The sequence below is a fragment of the Aegilops tauschii genome, chromosome 2 (assembly GCF_002575655.3).
Source record: "Aegilops tauschii subsp. strangulata cultivar AL8/78 chromosome 2, Aet v6.0, whole genome shotgun sequence".
Classification (NCBI taxonomy): domain Eukaryota; kingdom Viridiplantae; phylum Streptophyta; class Magnoliopsida; order Poales; family Poaceae; genus Aegilops; species Aegilops tauschii.
The window spans coordinates 415,877,277-415,886,543 of NC_053036.3; positions in this window are offsets into that span (position 1 = coordinate 415,877,277).

Sequence of the window (9,267 nt, forward strand, 5' to 3'; positions counted from 1 at the left end):
TCTGACAACCATCACATCTTTTGACCAAGTCCTCGGCATCAGCATGAGCTGTCAACCAATAGAAACCGTGACGAAACGCCCTGGCCACCAAAGATTTTGAACCGGCGTGGTGACCACAATCTCCTTCGTGGATCTCACGCAAAATTTCACGGCCTTCCTCAGGAGACACACAGCGTTGAAACGCCCCTGTCACACTGCAATGATGTAACTCTCCATTGATAATAGTCATGGACTTGGACCGCCGGGTTATCTGCCTGGACAAAGTTTCATCCTCTCGTAACTCGCCCCGGTTTATATATGCCAGATGTGGAACCGTCCAGTCCGGGATAACATGAAGAGCCGCCACCAACTGGGCCTCCGGATCAGGAACAGCCAAATCCTCTTCACCAGGGAGCTTGACGGACGGATTATGCAAAACATCCAGGAAGACATTAGGTGGAACCGGTTTACATTGGGAACCCAGGTGGCTTAAAGCGTCCGCCGCTTCATTCTTCCGCCGGTCCACATGATCCACCTGATAACCCTTAAAGTGACCTGCAACAATATCCACCTCACGACGATATGCTGCCATTAGTGGGTCCTTGGAATCCCAAGTGCCGGACACTTGTTGAGCCACCAGATCCGAGTCACCAAAGCACTTAACTCGGCTTAGGTTCATCTCCTTAGCCATCCAAAGACCATGGAGTAAAGCCTCATATTCAGCTGCATTGTTAGTGCAAGGGAACATTAAACGGAGAACATAACAAAGCTTATCACCTCGTGGGGAAGTTAATACGACTCCAGCCCCCGAGCCCTCCAATTGCCTGGACCCATCAAAATGAATAGTCCAATAAGTGTGATCCGGCTTCTCCTCCGGCGCTTGTAATTCTGTCCAATCATTAATGAAATCCACAAGTGCCTGAGGTTTGATCGCCGTTCGGGGTATATATTTCAACCCGTGAGGCCCGAGCTCGATAGCCCACTTAGCAATTCGAACAGTTGCTTCCCTGTTCTGGATGATATCCCCCAAAGGAGCAGAGCTGACCACCATGATGGGATGACCTTGGAAATACTGCTTAAGCTTCCGGCTTGCCATGAAAACCCCATACACCAATTTTTGCCAATGCGGGTACCTCTGCTTGGACTCAATAAGTACCTCACTGATATAGTAAACCGGCCGCTGAACTGGATATTCCTTTCCTGCCTCCTTGCGCTCCACCACAATAGCCACACTAACAGCCCGAGCATTAGCTGCCACATATAGCAACAATGGTTCTTTGTCCACTGGAGCAGCGAGAATCGGCGGATTAGCCAGCTGCCGCTTTAAGTCCTCAAATGCTTCATTAGCAGCGTCACTCCAGACGAAGTTATCTGTTTTCTTCAGCATCTGATATAAAGGGATGGCCTTCTCACCAAGGCGACTGACAAACCGGCTCAATGCGGCAATCCGGCCTGCCAGGCGTTGAACATCATTGATACACTTCGGTTTAGCCAAGGAGGTGATGGCTTTGATTTTTTCCGGATTAGCTTCAATGGCCCTGTTAGACACCAAAAAACCCAAGAGCTTGCCTGCAGGTACACCAAAGACGCACTTGGCTGGATTAAGCATCAGTTTATAAACCCGCAGGTTATCAAAGGTTTCCTTCAAGCCATCAATCAATGTCTCCTTTTTCCTTGATTTTACCACAATATCATCCACATAGGCGTGAACATTGCGGCTGATCTGTTCGTGCAGACAATTCTGCACACACCTTTGATAAGTCGCCTGGGCACTCTTGAGCCCAAAGGGCATGGATACATAGCAGAAGGCTCCAAAGGGAGTTATGAAAGTTGTCTTCTCCTGGTCCTTAACTGCCATTTTGATCTGATGATAACCAGAATATGCATCCAAAAAACTTAAACGCTCACAACCCGCCGTAGCATCAATAATTTGATCAATACGGGGAAGGGCAAAAGGATCTGCTGGACAAGCTTTGTTGAGATCTGTGTAGTCCACACACATACGCCAAGTGCCATTGTTCTTGAGGACCAGCACCGGATTAGCCAACCACTCAGGATGGAATACTTCAACGATAAATCCAGCCGCCAAGAGCCTGGCTACTTCTTCTCCAATAGCTTTGCGTCTTTCTTCATTGAACCGGCGAAGAAACTGCTTCACCGGTTTATACTTGGGATCAACATTGAGAGTGTGCTCAGCGAGTTCTCTCGGTACACCTGGCATGTCAGAAGGCTTCCACGCAAAGATGTCCCGATTCTCACGGATGAACTCGATGAGCGCGCTTTCCTATTTCGGATCCAAGTTAGCGCTGATGCTAAACTGCTTGGACGAATCGCCAGGCACGAAGTCAATAAGCTTAGTCTCATCAGCCGATTTAAACTTCAGGGCCAGATCATGCTCTGTAGTTGGTTTCTTCAATGAAGTCATATCTGCCGGATCAACATTGTCCTTGTAATACTTCAACTCTTCTGTTGCACAAACCGACTCAGCATAAGCCGCATCACCTTCTTCACACTCCAGAGCAATCTTGCGGCTTCCATGCACGGTTATAGTTCCCTTGTGACCCGGCATCTTGAGCTGTAGATAAACATAACAAGGCCGTGCCATAAATTTAGCATAAGCTAGCCGTCCAAATAGGGCATGATACGGGCTGCTGATTTTCACCACTTCAAAGGTCAAGGTTTCTGATCTCGAGTCATGCTCATCTCCAAAAGCCACCTCCAGAGCTATTTTACCAACAGGATATGTCGACTTACCAGGCACCACACCATGGAACACCGTATTGGACGGTTTAAGATTTTTATCTGTTAACCCCATGCGACGGAAAGTTTCATAATAAAGGACATTGATACTACTCCCTCCATCCATGAGTACCTTAGTGAACTTATAACCTCCCACCTGAGGTGCCACCACCAGAGCCAGATGACCCGGATTGTCAACCCGGGGTGGATGATCTTCTCTACTCCACACAATCGGCTGCTCGGACCAGCGTAAATAACGGGGCACCGCCGGTTCAACGGCATTCACCGCCCTTTTATGAAGCTTCTGATCGCGCTTGTCCAAGCTAGTGGTGAAGACATGATACTGTCCGCTATTCAACTACTTCGGGTTGCTCTGGTAACCCGACTGCTGCTGCTGCTGATTGCCCTGATGATTATAGCCACCTTGATTGCCCTGATTACTTTGATTGTTATGTCCACCCCGATTACCGTGGAAGCCTGAACCGGAATTTCCTCCACCATAACCCGACCCATGAGATCCGGGGCCCGAACTGCCTCCTGGTCCATGATCATACCAGAAAGAATCAGAATTTTTGAACTCTTGCATGATGTAACAATCTTTCCAGAGGTGCGTGGACGGGTTCTCCTTCGTCCCATGCTTTGGACAGGGTTGGTTCAACAGATAAGACAAATGGTCCGGATTAGGATCTGGCCTTCCATCGCGCTGGGGCGGCTTACCCTTACGCCGCTGGCCCTTGTCATGTGTATTAGTGTTAGCCACAAAGTCTAAACCATGGTCCGCTTTACGCTTGCCGCCGTTTCCATGACCCGCCGGGTTGTGGTGCTGCCCCTTGGCATTGCCGCTCTTCTTTCCCTTCCCTGTCTTATCATCGTCAGACTCGGGATCCTTGGTACCATCAGAATCGTCATACTTCACCAGTGTAGCCATGAGGGTTCCCATGTCATTACAATGACGTTTGAGCCGTCCCAACTTCAACTTCAGGGGTTCAAACCGGCAATTGCCTTCCAAGGTTAAAACTGCGGTGTCAGCGTTGATGCGGTCCGATGAATGCAAAATCTCCGAAACCCGGCGCACCCAATGGGTTATTGATTCTCCTTCCTCCTGGACACAGGCAGCTAAGTCCACAATTGACATGGGTTGCTTGCATGTATCCTTGAAATTCTGAATAAACCGGGCTCTCAATTCGGCCCATGACCTGATAGAATTAGCCGGTAAGCTCTTTAACCAAGTGCGGGCTGTCCCTTCTAGCATCATGGTGAAGTATTTCGCACAAGCCGCATCATCCACATCCAGCATCTCCATGGCCATCTCGTAGTTTTCGACCCATGTCTCTGGGGATAAATCGGCGGTGTAATTCGGCACCTTGCGCGGGCGCTTGAAATCCTTGGGCAGGCGCACATTGCGCAACGCTGGGACAAGACATGGCACTCCCAAGGAACTAGAGGTAACTCCTGGTTCCACTGATGTGGTTGGACGAACCGGAGTAAGCTGACGGGCTTCATGCTGCGCCGCTAACTCGGCCTCTCTGTGTGCCCGAGCCCGGTTCACCACCTCCTGAGCATCACCAGCACCACCCGCCGGGTTATTGCCACGGGGCTGATCACGGTTCCGCGCATTGCTTGACACTGCCGGTTCATCCATACGCCTGCTGTAACTCCGGCTTGGATGGGGAGTGGAATGAATCCGATCGCGACTATACGAATAAGCCTCCTGTTGAATCAAGGCTGTCTGAAGAAGCTCCTTAACCCGACGCGTCTCGACTGCCGCTGGAGAATCGCCTTCTACCGGGATGGCCGCCAGCCGTGAAGCGGCAGCGACAATGTTGTCCATCGGGTTAGAATAATGACCCGCTGGTGTGGGGACATGCGGTGCCACAATATTGTCCTGACGAGGCGGATCCACCAAACGTGGCTGAACTGGCGCTCCTGCCCCCGGTGCCTCCGTCCGGTTTACCACCGGCGGATTACTAGTCCCTGCTCCTGGGGTATTAAAGAGATTTCTAGCATCATAAACCGGCGGCAGGCGAGATCGGTGCCTCCTCTTCAGGACTTTGTTCGACGCACTCTGATCCAGCATAATCCGGTAAGCTTGTGCATCCAAAGCGGCCCGCTCCGCGGCTATCCTAGTATCCTCAGCTGCTAAGTCGGCTTTGGCCTGGGTGATCTGATCTTTCACTTTCGCGATTTCCACATTGTGTGTACCCTGATCCGCCGGGTTAACCTCCGCCATCAGTGTTGCCAACGCGTCAAAGAAATCAGATAGAACCTGAGCTGGTGGTCGCACAGGGCCTCCTGCCCCGGCCGCTGCTGCCGCTGCTGATCCAGAAATCATTGCCGCTGCGGTCGAATGGTGGAGAGCCGGTTGCGTGCCGGCCATGAAGATCGCAACCTGGTTTGGCAGATCAAAGGGGTCCGGAATACTGTCGCCATCGGAACAACCCCCAATCCGGCCATCTTGTAACTGATATAACGACTCGGCCTCTCCGGTCGATGACTCCTCGCCGGAATAAACGACGGTCTCACCACCAGATTCCGATCTATCCTCAGATTCCCCTCCATGGATAACTCCCACGAAGGCACGCTTCATGACAGGCTTGACCCGGGCAGATCTAGCACGCTGAGCCGTCTCGACGAGGTCGGTGCAGATGTCCGGCTCAGGGCCCGTTTCGCCGATCTTGCCAATGAAGACATGTATGCCACCAAAGGGGACCCGGTACCCGTACTCGATTGAGCCAGCCTCGGGGCCCCAGCCTGCATCGTTGATGTAGAGCTTGCCGCGACGACTTTTGGTCATCCGGCCCACATCGTAACCCTTGAGTCCTTTGAAGTTGCCCTCCAAGAACTTGAAACCATCGTGCGATAGCCCCACGGTGGGCGCCAACTGTCGTGGTTTTGTCACGACAGATGTCCTAGAGAAAGGACTTAGTCATGGAGCCATCGCTACGGGTTAGTTTAAAGGGGTTAAAGCGGACAAGGGACGCAAGATAGTTTTATACTAGTTTGGCCCCTTACGATGAAGGTAAAAGCCTACGTCTAGTTGTGATGGAATTGATGGGGTTTCGATGACCAGGGAGCGAATACGCTTTGCCTGAGTCTCGAGGTGTTGTCTGTTGTCCCTGAACCACCGCCGTGTCGTCCCCTTATATACATGGGTTGACGCCCGTCGGTTTACAGACTCCGAGGCCGGCTCATAATCGTGTCCGGCTCGGTCTCTGCAACCTCTATCTTACAACACAAGTTTACATATCAATGTCGGTTTGTGTCTACTGGCCTTAAACCGGCTTTGGGCCCTGGGCCTTCATGAAGCGTCACCGTCTGTCTTCATAGGCTTCAGATACAGATGAACTACTTATGGGGTTAACCCGGCCTATCCTGGCCGGTTTACGCCGAGTGGTAATATCCCCAACAGTCAGTACAACTATGACCCTCGTTGCGGTGCGGGGCAAGTCATGTTACGACTCGCCTCCGCATGCGACGTCGCGGCACGCCGCGTCGTCGCCTGCTACGGCTCGTTCCTGGCTCGGCCTCGCCGGGATGGGGGAGGGGGGGTCCCGACCCCCCTCCCCCCCGGCTTGGCCTCGCGCTAACACGGCAGTGCGCTCGTTTCACAGGCGCAGTGCAGTTATTCTGTTTCCCCCCACACGCACCCACACACCCCTAAAGATAGATAATGGGGGCAAGTCCATACAAGGAAGATGTGTCAGTACAACTATGCCCCTCGGTGCGGTGCGGTGCGGGGGCAAGTCATGTTATGGACTCGCCTCCGCATGCGACGCCGCGGCACGCCGCGTCATAGCCTGCTACGGCTCATTCCTGGCTCGGCCTCGCCGGGATGGGGAGGGGGGTCCCGACCCCCCTCCCCCCGGCTCGGCCTCGCGCTAACGCGGTAGTGCGCTCATTTGACAGGCGCAGTGCGGTTATTCTGTCCCCCCCCCCCCCCCGCACGCACCCACACCCCCCTAAAGATAGATAATGGGGGCAAGTACTAGATACAAAAAAACAAAAAAAATAAAAAAGTATCAGTCCAAGTTACTGGTGGAGTCAAGTACTAGATTCAAACAAACAAAAAGTAAAAATTGACCGCCCAAAGACCGGCGAAGGCCCTGACGATGCTAGATACTTGAACTCGAGCCCATGGGCGAATCCCTAGTAATCCGCACAACGCAGGGCCTGCCGTCGAGGGCCCACAGGTCATGAGAGAACGCGAGCGCCGTGTATAAGCGCTCTAGTCAGTATTCAGATGAGTTCGACCGGTGAGCCTCGGCTGCGCTTATAAACAGGTCGAGAGCCCCCTCGACTAGCGAGGTGGGACTAAACCCATAGCGCACGCGCACACCGTGCTGCACAACCGCGCAGACGAGCTATCTCGGCCAAAAACAACGACTCAGGCGGATGGCCCAACACAGCAGTTCGCCCCATTACAAAATTCCAGCCGATCACACACAACAAAGTAAAAAAATAAAATGCAGATAATTAAAAAAAACCTCACAAGAAATCAGTTCAAAACAAAATAATGTAAAAAGTTCAAACACATGTTAATTGTAAGAACTGAAAAAATAAAAATATTTTTTTTGGAAAATTAAACGTAGAAGATTGTAAATAAAAATTTCAGAAACAAATTTATAAAAAGTTCAACTACTACAATTCATAAGGTTCAAGTAAAAAAATAGTACTGTGCAGCAAAGATTAAATTCTTTTAATTTTAGAAAATACTAGAACTATCATTATTCAACTGTAAAAAAGAAAAAATATGCTCTAAAATTCATGTAAAAAAGTAAGAAAAAATGCTATACAGCAAACAAATTTGATTGGTAATTGACAACCTAAAATAGTTAAGTACTATCATTAACAGCATGTAAGTTCAGCAAACTCAAAACCCAAAAGGGGTTCTACAAACATCATCAGCGTATAGTTCCGTATGCGAGCTATGTGCATGAAAATATCCCAGTCAAAACAAAGGATGCCCATCAGTTCAACTATAAAAACGTTCCAGTACAAATATAAAGAATATATAAATAAAACAGTTATACTTGAGCAAAACAAAACAATAGGAAAAGCATTACATAAATTGTTCCAAACCATCTGATAATACCATAGAATTCAACCATCTCACATGCAAATGTTTTAAAGAAAAAATACTGCAACATAATCAAACACACACAAATCTCACAACCGGCGTCATTTGCCACATTTAAACCTATAGCACATAAATTATGAACGTCGGAGAGTCATCTTCCCTGGAGAACATAACCATAACCACATCACCATCCTCAAATCCAGACTCTGCCACAAACTCCTTCCACCCAGTAGTTAGGTTGATGCAACCATCAAAGTCGATGTGGTAGGCAACTTCCATCAACTGATACTCGTTTTTGTCTGAAGTCTCCATCTTCAGTATCCCGGAATTAGGAGCAACAATCCTGATCCTGGGTGACATTTTCTGCAAATGGGCATGGGAGTACAAAACAAAGTGAACACCTGACATAATTGAATTTTCACACAGATCTAGGAATGGTTTTCATAACAAACTAGAAAGAAAATATCTAAACCAAAACAATAACACCAAACTAACTAGTCATATGAACTGACAAAACTGAAGAAATATACATATCAATACACCTACAGTAAAAACATCTGACAAAAAACAGATCAAGGATTATACAAAAATGGATAAAATATTGTTAAGTAATGAACAAATACACACAAAAATCCCTACTATTAAATTCTGACAAAAGCAAATAAAAAATATAGACAAACTATTGATAAAACTAAACTACAGATTCAGTCCATGGGATTCAAAAAGAGACCTACAAAAAAGTAGAAAACAAAACAAATAGAAACACATACCCATGATTCCTTCAAGTCCCCAACCGTCAGGCGACAAACATAGGGTGCACGAAACCCATGGTTGCTGTACAACAGACAAGAAAGTTGCCCACGGCGCTGAGTCTGGGTGAGCTCCAAACCAGATTCGTACACACTGCCATCAGCTATGCGCGCCATCTTTGCGAGGCATCCGCATGAACAATCCTCCATGGAACACACAGGAACAGGGAAGAAAACAACGAAGAGAAGAGGGAGGAACCTAGATCTGATTCTGGAAGAAGGAAGAAAAAGGAGGGGGAGACTGAGCCACACACCACACATAGATGGATAGAATTTATAGCCAGGGAGACTCGCAGATTATAAAAATAATAAATAGTCAGGTGGGCAGCCAGCTGGTAGGAAATAGTTATTATGCAAGCCATGCAACATTTGACCGCAAATCAGTTCAACTTCAAATAAACAAGCAGTTCAAAAGTGCACATGTCAAACATATGCAGATAAAACAACACATTCAGAGGTAAACAGTTGAATTCATTTAGTCATTCAAAACATTTGCTCCCTCACAACACAAATCTTAAAAACATAATATTCACTAATTCAGTCATAACGATCAAAGAAACGACGCCATTTGGCCCTAGTGGATGGATGTGGAGCCGTAGCTGCTCTCGCCCTAGCCCAACTGATGATCTGAATATGGTTCCTTCCCCTGCCCTCTGGGAAAAG